Below are 17,541 nucleotides of genomic sequence, written 5' to 3'. Positions count from 1 at the left end.
GGCAGTAAGCACGGCACTGGATGAGATTCCCACACTAAAAAGAAAATTCTTTTGAAATGAAAATTGAGGCTGTGATGAAAATCATGAATCAGGCATAAACGCTTCAGTGAATGAGAGGGAGTTACCAGGAAGTTAGGAGGTGACAGAGGGAAGGAAGAGTAGAGGTTAGCGTAGACCAGATGACGTCATGGTAAGTGAGCCAGCTTGTATTTCTCAGGAGAAACAAGCAGAGACAAATTTCCTTCAGTAACATTCTTCCCTTATGTGCCAGATCTCGTGGACAGAAGTTGATGAGCGCAGTAGCTGATCTTATTTCCTAGTTACATCTTGACACTTCAACCCCAGCTAGCCTCTGCGCTCTCACAACTCTCTCATCCCTTCGAGTCCCAGTTCTCCTGGTGTCCTACTCTAATGGCTTCCCCTTTTCTAACATTTACAGCTCCTTGGAAATGTGTGCAAGCATGTGTCGTGTGTGTGTGTGTGTTTGTGTGTGTGTGTGTTAAGGGGAGGTGATGGTCATTCTACCTGTACGGTTTTTGTGTTTAGTTTTTGCCTCATAGAAATGATGATCCTCTGGATCCAGAAAAGAAAAAAAAAAATGAGTCATTGTCTGAGAGGTCAGCTAAGTGTACAAAATCAGTATTATACTTATAGACACAGAGATAGAGATATAGATAAACAGATAAGCTCTAAAGGTTGAGCGTGTGAGAAGTTAGAGAGTCATGAAGAGCAGTACTGAGAGGAGAGATGGTCATTCTCTACATTATTCTAGATCAGTTGCTGTATTTGAGATTCTGGATGCTCAGGACTTCACCGGAGCCAGAATGAAATCATGTCTGCAGGAGTCACTCTTTCTGTTGATGGGGCATGGGAGAAATGAAAGTGGGATGGAAGGGGAAAATAGTATTTATAGAAACGATCGTCACGAGGGCCTCTTATTCCAACAGTAACTGCTGTAAAATGGGGGAAAGCAGAGCCTTTTACATGTGTCCAGACTGTGAGATCACTGAGAGCAAAAAGTGTGCCTTATTGTCTTTTCTTTGCCTTTATGGGTTTCTGCAATTTTATTATAATGTTTTTTGGGGTTTTTTTTTTACTGTACACGGGCCTCTCACTGTTGCGGCCTCTCCCGTTGCGGAGCACAGGCTCCGGACGCGCAGGCTCAGCGGCCATGGCTCACGGGCCCAGCCGCTCCGCGGCATGTGGGACCTTCCTGGACCGGGGCACGAACCCGCGTCCCCTACATCGGCAGGCGGACTCTCAACCACTGCGCCACCAGGGAAGCCCCATAATGTTTTGAGGTGTGAATTTACTTAGCATTTTCTGCTTGGGATTCATTGAGTTTTGAATCTAAATATTAATGTCCTTTAACAGTTGTGTAGAATCTTCAGCCATCCTCTCTTCAAATAGCTCTGACATCCTTTCTGGAACTTGAATGGCTGCATATTCCTTTTCGTCTTACCCTCTACCTACTCTTGCTTTCACTTTCTGGATAATTTCTTTTCCCTGCAGACTTGATCATTCTCTCTTCAGCTATGCAAATCTGCCGTATAATCTTTTCACTGGGTTTCCTAACTTTAATGTTTGTGTTTTCAGTTTCTTCAAGTTCTATTTTTTAAAAATTAAAGCCAGGACTACTTTCAATTAAAATTTCCCCTCAAACTTTCTTCAGACAATCAAAATGGTGATGATTGGGACTGAAGCTCAGGTGAAAGCTTACTAATGATTATAAATCCTCAGAGGAGCCATCCGGTGCTAGACAGACAAACTTTGTTATTCTCTTCTAAAGAGAGGATTTAGTTCTTATCCACCTTTACTCTGAGGGTTTTGTGTGCTGGGGTCCAAGCTGTTTTCAGACTTTAGCCTTTACCTTCTGCCTGCTTATACCCCCGTCTTGCCATGGGGTTGTCAGAAACCACTGATAACAAAGCTAATTTTGTCACTTACCTCCCACAGTTCTTGCTTTCACTTCAGATTTGGACTCTCTATTCCTCAATTTTGTGCCAGATCTGCTAGGCTTTTTTTTTTTTTTTTCTTTTTTTTTTTTCCGGTACGCGGGCCTCTCACTGCTGTGGCCTCTCCCGTTGCGGAGCACAGGCTCCGGACGCGCAGGCTCAGCAGCCACGGCTCACGGGCCCAGCCGCTCCTCGGCATGTGGGATCCTCCCGGACCGGGGCACAAACCCGTGTCCCCTGCATCGACAGGCGGACTATCAACCACTGAGCCACCAGGGAAGCCCCAAGGCTTTAAATTTTAATATTTGGCACTAGTACATCTGTCAGAATTCATTTTAACTCATCCATAAACATGTCATTTGCATGTTGATTAACTGTCACAATCTCTTCTGTAACAATCTCAGATTGGAATTGCACATAAGTCACAAATGAACAGATTTCTATTAATTGCAAAACCTCATATGAAATAATTGTTGTTTTTCTGAAGAAAATCTGTAGCCAGTGTGCAAATTATACATTTTGTTTATATAGTTGATGTTTTAATTATGCATTTGTTTATACATAAAACTTGGATTTCCAAATCAAGGACTATAAATATAAAGAAGATCTAGCCAAACTAAACGTAAACCTCATGCGATCAAATTCATCAGTTTGGCAGCGGGACGCGCGGTAAATGGATCCACCCTGGCAATCCGACGCAGTGCATTTCCTACTGTAAGGCAGGAGAGGGCGCTCTTCCCCACAGTATTTTGGTTTGATCCTCCAGGAGCAAATCAGGTGTGAGAAGCCAGCCCAGTCAGAGGAAACACTGCACAAGTTCAAGCAGCATCTTGGCGGAGTCCTACTGGAGACCTTGAGAAACTAAATTAGACCTATCACAGCTCCGGGCGGGAGGACCTTTTCTCAGTTCTGTTGAGGTTCTCAGAGATTCCAAATGGCTTTGGAGGAATACTGAAGTTACAGTGTCCACTCAGAACTAAAAAAAGGAGGGTTTCAACCCAGTAAGTGCATCCAAGTGAATTCCCAGCCAGCAATCTTAAGTGTTCTAGAGGCAAACTATACTAACTCGATGAATGCTTTCTGACCAGGTAATTAGGGCAGCATTCACTCCTCAGTAGGGTTCTAGAAGGTGGAGGAATTCACAACTCTGAAAATGCAGTAGACGTTGAATTCTGGATCCCTTCCTTCACATGTTCTTTAACAGTTTGAAATACAACATTAAAGTTCATGATCTCTGGAGGGTTGAAGCTTTGAACTATCTCTGCCCTTTAAAGAATGGTTCTGGCTCTATGTTTTGGGAACTCAACAGCTAGTATTCTCCTGCATTATTTTTATCCTCCTTTAAATTGCACTATGATTGTCATGAGCCTCACTTCTTAAAGTAGTATTGATAGCATGGAAACATTTATTTATTTTAGTTAACAATGAGAGGGAGATTCGCCTACTCCCAGCCTTAAGAGTGAGTGGCTATACCAATAACTTTTGGGTCTATTTTTAACTGAACTGTTACCTTTAATCCTGTCCTCTGAGTTAGTTTTATGTAACTCTACATTATAGAAGCTTTGAGATGCTCATCCTTTTATCCCAGTCACTGTTATTAATGCCCAAAGAGCACTATGTTCTTGATTTTAGCAAATCAGTGGGCGTTTCTTATTTTCAGCAATAGGCTGAAAATAAAAACAGGGTTGACACTTAATTGTGATAGGACAAGTTAAATAGCTCACATTAGGGCCTCCCTGGTGGCGCAGTGGTTGAGAGTCCGCCTGCCGATGCAGGGGATACGGGTTCGTGCCCCGGTCTGGGAGGATCCCATATGCCGCGGAGCGGCTGGGCCCGTGAGCCATGGCCGCTGGGCCTGCGCATCCGGAGCCTGTGCTCCGCAACGGGGGAGGCCACAACAGTGAGAGGCCCGCATACCGCAAAAAAAAAAAAAAAAAAAAAAAAAAAAAAAAAAAAATAGCTCACATTAAATTTGTTCTCAGAAATAAATGAAAAAAAATCATCTATAAACATAGGTTATCGTGTGGAAATGATACATCTTTCAATAGGTTTCTAACATTCAGAAAATAATTGAAGCGTTATGTATGTTTTCAAAGAAAAGTAAGTAAAATGGAATGAAAAGGCATTTATTGGCAAATTGACCTCCAGCTATTCTTCAACTAAAATCTTTAGCTAGGGAGGCAGTTTGTGCCCTAGAGGAAAAAGCAGGAAAGTGAGGAACCCTGGGTCCTGGGTTTACCATTAATTAGCTGTATCACTGTGATGTTTATTTCCAATTCTGAGTCTCAGGCTACAGAGTTGTCAAATGTGCAGGATGGGGCATTGCAGGTGGAAAAGTCATCTGAGGAGTTAAAATTATTCACACTTATATGGTATTTATTAGAACAAATAAAAACATATATATGTATCTATATTTATATAGCTATAAAGAAACTAATGCCTATATGAGAGATTTAGATAGATATAGATACACACACATGGCCAGTAAGGCAATATGGTGAAACAGGAAGTAAAGGGTAAGAAAGGAAGGAGAAAAACAATTTGTGGGTAATATTGCTCTTCTATTTTTTCCTGGCAAAGTTGCTTCCAAGTTTCTTGAGTTAAAAGGAAAAAAAAATATGTAAGAATTATTTTCGTCCCATGGAAGTACGTTTTGTTTCATTTCCAAATTGAATGAATTACTTTGACTTAACTACTTAAGTCAAAATGTCAAGGATATTTTTTTTCCAGAAACTAATACATAAATTTTACAAAGCACTTTTCCCCAACATCTTTTCAAGTTTAAAAGGCTGAAACTTTGGGCCTCCCTGGTGGCGCAGTGGTTGGGAGTCCGCCTGCGGATGCAGGGGACACGGGTTCGTGCCCTGGTCCGGGTAGATCCCACATGCTGCGGAGCGGCTGGGCCCGTGAGCCATGGCCGCTGAGCCTGCGCGTCCGGAGCCTGTGCTCCACAACGGGAGAGGCCACAACAGTGAGAGGCCCGCGTAACGCAAAAAAAAAAAAAAAAGGCTGCAGCTTTGCCTGCAGTCCTACACTTTTGCACAGCTCCTAACAACTGACCCATTTATTTCCTGGGTCCAAGGCTATGTCTTACGGCCCCTCCCCTTCCCTTCCTCCCCCCACTCCTCCCCGTGTTCTTCTCCCTCATCCTTCCCTGGCTCACTGCCCCACCCCGACCATCTCTCCTTAGGCCCACACTATTCTTTCCTGGAAGCCCCCTGATCCATGAGTCTCCTTTACCATCTTTCTTGATCTGTTTCTTAGTTTGCCTCTCTGCCTTTTCTATTTTTTTCTCTCTCTTTCCCTTTGTCTGTCTCCTTTCTTGTTTCTTCACGGAGGACAATGTAAAATGGACCTATAGTTTAAAAATAAATGAATAAGATTGTGTTTCCTGTTCTAATTTCAAAATAGGGTAAATTGTTTCCATGTTTCTTTAAAACAGTAATCAAACCACAGTAATTAAAAGAAGGCTCTGTGCAACGTGTGGGTGTGCACACGCACGTGCGTGTGTGAGTGTGCACACTGCACTTGTGTTGTTAATCGGATATCTGTTCCGGAGAGCAGTGCAGTCCTTCCATTAAGACAACAGTGCAGTGTCTCTGTTTGCTCTTCAGGACCCACACTCCACCCTCCTCTCCTCTGGTCACACCCCCCTGAGGCTAATCTGCCTGAACGAAGTCAACAGAGATCCTGTTCCCTCAAGTCAGGTTTAGCAAATGGGAATTCTGGGAGGATGCAGGAAGAAGGTCACTGCTCTGTGCCGGTTGACCCGCTCTTTCTTTCTGAGTTTTGATAACTTTACTTCCCACCATCTCTTTAGCTTGGGTTTCTGCCCTGTCCTTTCACTTCCCCCTTTTAATTAGATTTTTGATAAATAAACCCTCCTCAAGTTATCCTAGTTCAAGTGTGTCATAGGTAGCCTGTTGGAAACCTGGTGGACACAGCAACCTTCACTCATGTATTCATTCATTTAGTAAATATTTTTTCAGTGCCCACTAAGTGTCAGGCTTGGCACTGAGCTTCAGGAATATAAGTAGTTGGCAAAAAACAGTCACAGCCTCTGACCTCATGGAGATGAAAATTTAATTTGGACAGGTTTTTCCACCACTGTGGGTGGCTGACATTGATTCAACTTATCTTTTTTTTTCATTCGATACTCGATAAAATCTAGCTCAAACTCAATGTAAATGTCACACTCCAAGCATTGTAAGCAGTTGCTTTATCTCCTTAGAACACTTCCTAATAGATGTTCTGCTGGAGTACATGTGGGAGCAGACAGGAGCACACTAATGAGCTACCAACATGGTCCACCAGTTGGAGTTGAAGTCTGCAGCAAAATTCCCTCTTGCTTGGGGGAGGTCAGTCTTTGGTTCTATTCAGGCCTTCAACTGATTGGGTGAGGCCCACCCAGTGTATGGAGGACAGTCTGCTTTACTCAAAGTTCACCAATTTACATGGAAATCTCATCCAAAATCACCCTCACAGAAGCATCACATTTAATATATTCCCCAAATGACAAACTACATCTTTACACCTTAATTAAATAATGAAATATTTCAGATCAAATACATTTTGAAAATTTAAGAATTTAAGTACATAGTACATGACTGTGATGTGCATGGCTCTTTGCTTGATACTGGCCTTACACAGATGAATGACCTAGACAGATTTCCCATATTCATAGAACTTAGTTTGATGGTAAAATAAACATATTCATGAGATCATATGGTTTTTATGTGCAACATGAAAAGAAACAATTGAAGTTTTCTCCACTCAGTGTCACAGGTACACATTTATGAAACTGATTTCTTCTTTTATTCACAATGCTTATCCTATAACTGTTCCATCAGCTTCCCTGACCTTTTTAACAGATATATCTGCAAAGACCACAGCTGTGTTATCAGGACCTCAACACTGTTGCTCGTTAATTTGGATGAGTTACTGTAATGCTCAGAGCCTCTGTGTCTTCATTTCTAAAGTGAGTGTGAAAATTTCTATGTTGTCACAATGGAATGGTAACGTGATTGACAGAGAGACGTAAGGTTTTAGTGGCAAATGGCAAGGAAATCTACAGCAACGGGAAAAACAGAGAATAGTTACGTAAAGCAAGGGTTTACACAGTGAGGTTTCAGAGACCAGGATGGCTTCTCATATTGCCCCACATTCCAATGAAATTATGCAGCTTCGGATGATGCTGCCTGAATGGAGTGAGGATCCTGCTAGCTGGGAGAAACTTGCTTCGCCATTTTCAAGAGTTTTTTAATACCCTATTACTGGTATCAGTCAGGCTGTCCTGGAGACTCTGGCTATATGCCTGCCTCCTGACTAGGTGCAAATAACTAGCACAAAACAAAATTAGCACCTTCCCGAGTGTTTACATGGAGGTGGGATGAAGCGAGGTTCTATTACCCATGATCAGGCTTCAGCAGGCCTGGGCTTCAAGCTCTAGGAGCGTCCCTACTGCAAACAACTAGCTCACAAAGATTTGATATGGAAATGTTTAAAGCACCCGGCCCATGATATGGGCACCCAATCAATTAAAAACTAGAATTCCGTGACACGAATAATATTAGTCATATTACTATATTACTAAAACGACAAGAAAAGATAATATTCTATGAACTGGGTTCTCTTTATTGCTAAAGTTACTCCTAACAGCAAGTTATTATTGTTATTTTTATTATTATTTGTTATTCTGTATATTATTATTTAATATACTATATTTAGAGTATATTCGGATTTTTCATATTCCCAACCTCGTACATTTTACTATATCCCAAGTTTCCTAGAAAAGCAATACTTCATCTTTGAATGTAACTAATACTGGTGGTTACATAATATTTTATTCATTATTTTTCTCAGGAACAACAGTGTGTATGCTTAAAGATGATTATTCAAATATTAATTGGTTTTAGTCAGAATGAGCTTTCTCTTGATTTTCTTCATGTTAAGAATAGCACACTATACTATTTTTGAATGCAAATCATATGTTTTAAAAAGCCATTCAGTTGCCTTACATTACAAATGAAAACATGCAAAACTTGTGATTGTGTTTTTATATATACGGTTTTAATACATTTTTAAAATAAATTTATTTTATTTATTTTACTTTTTGGCTGCACGGGGTCTTCGTTGCTGTGCGCAGGCTTTCTCTAGTTGTGGTGAGTGGGGGCCACTCTTCTTTGCAGTGCATAGGCTTCTCATTGTGGTGGCTTCTCTTGTTGCAGAGCACAGGCTCCAGGTGCACAGGCTTCAGTAGTTGTGGCTTGCGGGTTCCAGAGTGCAGTCCCAGTAGTTGTGGCACATGAGCCCAGTGGCTCTGTGGCATATGGGATCCTCCCAGACCAGGGCTCGAACCCGTGTCCCCTGCATTGGCAGGTGGACTCCCAACCACTGCGCCACCAGGGAAGCCCAATACTTTCTTTATATAGGATGCCATATTTATGTTTTCCACAATCTAGATATAAAACCACTTTATATTCAACTCCAATTACTATTACAATATGAAGAAACTGTTAATAAGGACTGCTGTCTGTCAGTAAAATTAAGAAATGATTGAAGTATAGAGTATGAATGCAAACTTCATCATGCCACAACACTCAAATAGCATGACACCTCACGCAAACACACACCATTATGTACACACACACACCTGAAATACTCCGTTGACTTTATATATGTGTCGGGATAGAGTCAAAACCCTTTACCATGCCTATGAGGTCTTTCATGATCTGGCTCCATCACTGCTCTTTAGCCCCACTGCATTCTGCAATTCCTTGGCACTCTCTGCTTTAGCCACAGTGACCTCCTTTCAGTCTCTCAACTGATCATACCCTCTCCTGCCACCATACCTTTAAGACATGGATGTTCTTCTACCTGGTGCATCCTCCCTTCCCCTGTTGAGTAGTTAACTTCTAAGAATTCTTCAGAACCTCTTTATAGAAGTTCCCTTTGACCTTCAGGATTTCATAGAGTCTAAGCATCACATAGCTCACCATCAAATTTGTCTCCACCGCAATTTCACATTTGCTTGTGCAAACACTTTCTGTGCCAGCTTCCCCATCCCCACTAGACCATGAGGTTTGTAGGGGAGAGTCCTTGTCAGTTTCTGCTCACCATTACATTCCCCCAGAGCCCAGCACTGTGCTTTGGAGAAGCTTGATAAATATTTGTAGAAAGGATGAAAGGTGAATATGAGCCATGTGTGAAAGCATGTAATGTTGGCCAAGTTTCCAGTTCATATATTAGCGCAACTGAACATCAGAAGACATAATAGATGGTTTAATTTATCTGTTTGGAGTATTGAAATGTAAAGATTTCAGTGAATGAAGTGTGATTTGTTCCTGCCCCTGCTTTTGATTCCTTATGGAATCAGTTGCCGAGTGCCTTTGATGAAAATATTTGCATTCTGCTTAATTTTTGTTTGTTTTCTTGTTGTCCTCGGGGAGCAGAATGCCTGTCTGACTCCCCCTGACAGATCAGCTATGGCAGGTCTGCTGTTATAGAAAATTCTCCACCCCAAAGGCTGTAGATCTCCTGCAGGGAAGACTGAGCAAATGCTGTCATTAGCAGCCATGCAGTGCTGAAGACATGCAGTGAGAAAATATGTCAGGCATTGTTTCAACGTACAGCTTTTAGCAGAAAACCATGAAGAATTTTCAGGATATTGATTGCAGATTAAAACAACCATAACCTTTAACTAAAATCCTGAGAGTTTCTCTTGTCATTTTTATTTTCTTATTTTTCTTGCCAATTTAAAAAAATTAATGCATTTGCCCCCATATTTTTCAGGGAAAGATGCTTTCATCAGAGAAGTTTTTAGCTCTACTATTTCACTTCACTTTTTACATAGTCTATTTCATATTTCTTGTTTTAAAATCATCAAAAGAAACCTTCCCTAAAGCTAGGACAATAGGTATATGGAGCTTTCTGAGATAAGATCTCTTTTTTCTTTTTTTTTTAAATGTACGTGCCAGCACACTGCACTGTTTTGTGCATCACCGTCAGTGAATATTTGTTGAATTAGTAAGCACTTAAAATAGTTACATAATCTGTACACTTCTCCTCTAATAAATCATTCTGAGAAACAGTAACATTTCATTTAATTTGGTCAAGACAAAAATGTCTTTTACTATTCAAAACTATCAACTAGAGTAATAATCCTTTGCTCTATATGGGGGCAACAAAGTTGGGTGAATGGACTGATTTGACCAAGAATGAATTCCCTTGAAAATAACAGTAATGAGAATAATAGTCAAGATTAAAAGCAGATTGTTGATGGGTACTTCTGAGATAATTGTCTTCAAGATCTTTTCTTTCAGGTTGTTATACTTCAGGGTGTATCTCTGCTTCGTTGATAATTAAAGAAGGACTTGAAAGGAATGAAAACATTAGAGGTTCAAGTGTAAGACATAGTAAGAAAGGAGCCACAGAATGATTACTGAATACACTGGCATCTAAATAAATAGTTATAATAGAAATTCTCTTATCTGATGAGTAGAACCTGTTGTTGGTTACATCACTGAAAAGCAGTGAATATGATGAAGCATTAAAAAGTGATTAATACATACCTTAAATATTGTATTTTAATCTAAAACATACAAATTTATTGTTTAGTCACCAATCTTTTCAGATGAGACCAAGAATTTGAGTGGTGTCTTCTGATTGAAGGTCTTCATCTTCTTTTTTACACAAACCACACCCATAATGCATCATTCACATTTCCAGTTTGAGTTTCATCATAGTAGAGAAAGAAGTTAACACTTGTAAAGCAATCTAAAAGTGTAAGCATTTTAAGTTTTTTTCATAATATTTTACAGTTGTCTCACTCGCACTTTATTTAACATTTTAATCAATCTTTATAAAATATTCAAAGAAACATCCTTATTTCATAGAAACATCACATCAATTTTTATATTATGTTAATTTATGTAATTACAGTGACAAGAACAACTGGCTTTCACAGGGAAAGAAACAAGCACAACTGATTTTGACTTTGGTAAGCAACATAGGTCAAGGAGCAAGGAGAGAGCAGAAGAGCCCACGTTACCTAGAGGACAGTCTATCAGCGATTGGACAGGTCATCTGCAGCCTGTGTTTTACAGGTAGAATGAAGAGCATTAGTGAATCCAACTTTGGTTAATTCTAATCAAACAATTTTCTTTTAAAAAATTACTTTTCCTTACTTTAAAGATAATATTAATTATAGAAATTTTTAAAAATATGAAAATAGGGCTTCCCTGGTGGCGCAGTGGTTGAGAGTCCACCTGCCGATGCAGAGAACACGGGTTCGTGCCCCGGTCCGGGAGGATCCCACATGCCGCGGAGCGACTGGGCCCGTGAGCCATGGCCGCTGAGCCTGCGCGTCCCGAGCCTGTGCTCCGCAACGGGAGAGGCCACGACAGTGAGAGGCCCACGTACCACAAAAAAAAAAATATATATATATATATATATGAAAATAAAAACCACACAAACACAATGCACCACTTGGAAAATCACTATAAATATTTTCCATCATTTCTTCAGTCATTCTAAATCCATAAAGTTCTTTTATGCATGGATCACATACAATACAATAGTTTTTAAAAATAGTCCATGTTTTTAGCTAAGAGTGCATATATGAATATACCCTAAGATATAACAATATGTACTTATAATGAGCCTGTCATAACTCATAAATATTAGTAGTGATGTTGGACCTAAAATCAGAGTTTCTAGACTTCCTTCTCTTCCATAAACACCCTATAAAAAAGAAAGATTTTTTATAAACAGTATAAAGGATGTGAATCACTAATATGAAAATTATATAAACATTTAAAACACGTATTACTTTTTTGAATATTATATTCTTTAAACAGTGCCTTAACTATTTACAAATGAAGAAACATGGGTAACATTAGAGACATTCCCAAGATTACCCTGCTAGGTAATTAATGGTAGAGTCAGAATTAAAACCCAGATCTCTTCTCCATATTGTAATATCTATTGGTACCTGTGAAAAGTCTCATCTTCATTATCTAGGTGAACAGTATGCTGTAATGGTCTGAGGGTATGTATTTTCCTAAATGTACTTTCCTCTAATAAAATGGCAGATTTCTAATACCTTTAAATATATTTCCCATTAATAATTAAAAATTATAGCAATTTTATAAGCAGTTACAGAACAGCAATAAAATATCTTCAAAAAACAAAATTCTGAATTGCTTTTTCAAAATGGTACCTGAAATTAAAAGAATTTCAAACTTGTTAGAAGTAAAAGCACCCTGTGTTATTGCCTCCAAAGTCTGGTACATAATTTTGAAGCCCCGTTTTAGACTGCAGACAACTCCAAATTAAGAACTACCTCGGCTCAGCTCACTTCATCACGCACCTAGCACAGTGCCACATAAAATGGTGCATACTTGTTGGTTGACTGACTGCCTCCAGTCATTTTTTTTTTTTAATAGAATCTCCAAGTCTTTTTTAAATGTTGTATGTATTTTATTTCTCTTCATCTTGAGCCTGGAAAGAAGAAATGCTTTCTCCACACACCTCCCGTATTCGGTGCCAGAGTCAGGTAGAACTGTTGTCCTGAGCTAAGGAGCTGGGACAATTAAATCGTGTGGTTGTATTTCCTGGAAAAGTGTGTGTAACTGGTGGTGAGACAAACAAGTGGCCCTTGTAAGAACTTCAATCTCTTCATTGATACTCAAGCAACTAAAACAACTCTGTCCAACAGTTACCGAGGACCTGCTGCAGGTCAAGGTGTGCTTTGAATTTACATACTTTCCTTTTCAATCATTACAGCAACCTTGTAAGTCAACGAAGTGATCACCCCTGACTTTTCCTGGTCAGAACCCCTTCTCATATTGGGAAATGCCCCCATAATTCTTCTGTGAACTCCCTTCTCTCCCTAACATAACTTGCAGGTGTCTGTGGAAGCTGTTCATTTCAGTTTTGTGCATGCTCTCTGACCACATCTGAGAGATCCAGGTATGATTATCTGACCATGTCGGGTCCTTTCCTCAGATACTGGAACTAGAAAAAGGAAGTTAATATCTCTCTCTCTAATGATTGAATTCTTTAATGTGTAAATGTGTAAGGTGTTGGCAGGTGTATTTTATCATATGTTTGAGGTGACCAAAGAGCTGGAATGCTGGAAGAAAGAAAAAATGGCAACCGGCAGAAAGAAGCAGAGACAAAGGATGGATCAAGGTTCGGATTCGTTTCCTGTGCCTCCATTCACTCCCATCCCGTCCTCAGGGCATTCTGTAAGGCCTCTTTGCAGGGATGTGCCCTTTGAAAATGTCTGGTTCTCAAGTCCATTCATAATACCTCCCTTCATTGCCTCTCTGGCCTGTCTCTCCCCATTTCTACCTTCAACTCTATTCCCAGCCACACTGTACAACTGCCACTATTTTTTTTTTTTTTGCGGTACGCGGGCCTCTCACTGCTGTGGCCTCTCCCATTGTGGAGCACAGGCTCCGGACGCGCAGGCTCAGCGGCCATGGCTCACGGGCCCAGCCCCTCTGCGGCATGTGGGATCTTCCCGGACCAGGGCACGAACCCGTGTCCCTTGCATCGGCAGGCGGACTCTCAACCACTGCGCCACCAGGGAAGCCCTACTGCCACTATTTTAAGTCTATCACGTTGAGTTTTAGTTCTGCCCTAGTTTTCCCTGGACGTCCAACCCTCCCCTTCTCCCCTGCCTTCCCTACCTCCCCAACCTTCATCTGCAGGTTTACAACTTTCTTCTTCAGGGGCATCAACTTTGACCCCTCCTCCAGTCAGAGTAAAACACCTTTTTATATTTTCCTAAGCAACCCTCACTTTGCCTATTTTAGAGCTAACTTTGTCATCGTGTATTCTAATTAAATGCTTACGTACTTGACTGGATTCTCTGTTACAGTGTGAGCTCCTCGAAGATACAGATCATAACTGTTTTTCTCACCGCTATACATCGAGCACACGTAACACTGTTCCCGGCACAGAGCAGGTAAGCAAAAAGTATCTTTGAATAAATAAAAGATTAATATATATTTTAATATCACAGAGTAAGGAGATCTCTAAGTCAAATATTCCTAAGTATTGTGATTGAGTACTCTTTAAAAACAAAAATGGTGTTAAGCTCTTTTTTTTTTTTTTTTTTTTTTTTTGCAGTACGCGGGCCTCTCACTGTTGTGGCCTCTCCCGTTGCGGAGCACAGGCTCCGGACGCGCAGGCTCAGCGGCCATGGCTCACGGGCCCAGCCGCTCCGCGGCATGTGGGATCTTCCCAGACCGGGGCACGAACCCGTGTCCCCTGCATCGGCAGGCAGACTCTCAACCACTGCGCCACCAGGGAAGCCCTTAAGCTCTTTTTTAAGAACTAAAATTCTCGTACACTATTCCTAGCAACACTGAACCACTTGTTCTATACACTTCCTTCTTTTTCTCTTCTCCCCAATCTTGGCTGGAGTCAGTCCCTCTGCTTACAACATGGTTTCTTCCTCCTACACTTCAGTAACTAACGCCCACCCTCCTGCCCTATTACCTTCCATCTCCTTCAGGAAGCCTCTCTGAACCACTGACTGGTGGAACTTCCTCTTCACTCTCAAAGAACTTGGTTTTTAGTTCAAATTCAATTTCTACCACACTGCATGATATAGGGCAAGTAACTCACCCACTTTGGCCTCAGTTTCCTTATTTCTAAAGACTTATTTTTCTTTTGCACTGAATGCTTTCTAACTTTTCTTATATAATAAGCCCACTTTAGACTTTTATGTATAAAGCATGATCTCCTTCAAGGCTTTCGTGTTCTTGATGGCATTTAAATGTTGCTAATAGCAATAAATAGTTGAACTACTAAAAACAACAACGCAAATATTGTACATTTGTAAAGTCTTTTCATATCTGTGTAATCATCATAACAACCTGGGTGGGCAGAGCTGAGAGGAGATATGGGTAGCCTTGCCTTACAGATACGAAAATTGTGTTTCCCAAAATATAAATGATTGACATTGTCCCAGACTCCAACAGGGTGGTTGGAGGTCTCTGCGAGTTTATTCATGGTCACAATAAGTCTTAAGGAGCCAGAGCATGGCACATTCAAGCTGGAAGGCATCATTGTTCAGGTTAAGGAGGGAGCTACTTATGAATAAGAAGGTATTGTTTCAGACAAGCACGGATAGCCCCTCCACCAGGATTTTCCTAAACCTCTCTCCAAGCTGGCTACCTCAGTGCTTCAGCTTACCACTTGAAGAATGATGCCCAACTCAAGCCAATTACATATTTTTCATTATATTTTCTCCTGTCTCTCTAGATATTCTTTTTTTTTTCCATTTCAAAATGTGTAAGGAAATAGAGAGTAAGAGAAGAGAGTAATGGATGGGGAAAGGTTGTCCTTTTAAAAGGATGGTCAGTGAAAGCCTTTCTAATAAGGTGATTTTTGAGTACTTACAAACATATATCCAGTAATCCCAAAGAAAATCCTGACAAATTGAATTCAACACCACCTGTTTTTAAAAAAAATACTGTAGCATACAATAAGGCTTATCCCTAGGAATGCTAGGCTAGATTAACATTCAGAACATTTTTTAAATAAGTTATGAAATTGAGATATTTAAGGACATGGATCACCTCTTTTAGTCAGCACTGTACTGGAAGTACTTAACAATGAAATAAGACAAGGAAAACAAATGGTTGTTGTAAAGAAATAAATTTGGCGTTATTTGTAGATTAGTTAAGTCTACATATAAAATTTAAAGTTATTGACAAATTTTAGAGCTACCATATGTACCTTACCAGATATTAAGACTTATATAACTGCAGAAATAAAAATAGCATGATGTTGGTACAGGGATAGCCAAATAGACCAGTGTAACCAATGAATAGAACAGAAAACAGGAAAGCGTAGGTAAACTTATGTGGGAGTTCAATAAAATAAGAGAACTGTCATTACAAATGGTAGGAATGGTTGGGCTAGTCAATAAATGGTGATGAAAAAAAATTGACAACCCATATAGGTAAAAATAAAATTATATATATTTCTTCATAGTATATATAAAATACATTTCATATTAAAGACCTCAATATGAACACTAAATATTTAAAACTTTGAGAATAATTTTTAGGAAAATGTCATTATGACATCAGAGTAGGAAAGATTTAATAAGCAAAACTCAAGAAGCAAAAGTATAAAGGACAATAATGATAAGTATTTCTAAAAGTTTTACATTTCTGAACCAATAAGGACACCATCAACAAACTAAAAATCAAGCCACAAGTTAGAAGCAGACTGTGGTGCAGAAGTAGTGAGATCCAGTGTCTATCTAGGATGGGATCAGGAATGTCACAAAAGAAGAAACCCAACTTACCAATAAAAGGTGGAAAGATGCTCAACCTCACTAATAATTATAGAACTACAAATTATAATAACAGTGAAATGCTATTTTACCTCCATGAGACTGGCAAAAATGAATGACAATGACAATATCCAAACAAAACTTTGAGGGGATAGGAAGAAAAGGGGGGCTCTCATATCCTGCTCTTGGAGAAAGTAATTTGTTAATACCTTAAAAAGCTGATGGTGTTAATATCCTATGAACCTGAAATATCATGCATAAGTATAAACCCTAGAGGAGCTCTTGCATGTGGGCACAAGGAAACTTCTACGCTTGCTTTTAAGAGTAAAAAGAATGGAAACAACACAAATGTTAACCAATGTAGGAATGTAAAAATTAACTATAGCATATTCATAAAAAGGACAAACTAGACTTACATGTATCAATTAGGCTGAATCTCAGAATTATAAGCGTAAAAGGAAAAGAGCAAAATTCAGTGTCTTAACTATTCTATGCCACCATTTGTGTAACTCTTAAAAAGCACACAGAACAGTATGATAAATCATATATGATCTAGCATAAAAGTACAAAATATGTGGCTGAAAAAATACACATCAACTTCAGAATATTAGTCACCTCAGGTGATAGAGAGATGGGAATAGGGTGAGAGAAACCTTCTACTTTAACTGTAATACTTCATTTAAAAAAAATTCAGGAGGGGGTAACCTGGGTTAGTTGTGAACAAGAAAAAAAAGTTGTCAACATAAAACCAGAGATATTGCCCCCCCATCTCATTAAGTTTAAGTCTCGGTTATACATGTGAGCTATTTTTTTAATCCTTTTTTTTTACTCTAGATCACATTAATGTGTCACTAATTTCCACCTCTACCCAGAGAGAAATTCAAGTTCAACAAGGAAATAGCTTTTGCACCCTTCCCAGAAACTCCATTGTAATTGATAGGTGGCTTTAAGTGGCTTAAAAAACACAAATTCATTATCTTATCATTCTGGGGGTCAGAACTCTAAAAATGATCAGGCACGGCCTATTCCTTGCCTTTTCCAGTTTCTAGAGATCTCCAGCATTATTTTAGCGCAGGGTCTCACTTCACTCAGACCCTCCTACCTCCCTCTTGCACGGACCCTTGTGATTTCAATGGACCCACTTGTATAATCCATGATCTTCTCCCCACCTCAAGGGGATGAGAATCCCTTGAGAAATCACATCTGCAAAGTCCCTTTTGCCAAGTAAAGTAACATTTTCACAGGTATTAAGAATTAGGATGTGGA

The sequence above is a fragment of the Mesoplodon mirus genome (genome assembly GCF_964341445.2).
Source record: "Mesoplodon mirus genome assembly, chromosome: 9".
Taxonomy (NCBI): Eukaryota; Metazoa; Chordata; class Mammalia; order Artiodactyla; family Ziphiidae; genus Mesoplodon; species Mesoplodon mirus.
This window is presented reverse-complemented; position numbering follows the sequence as displayed.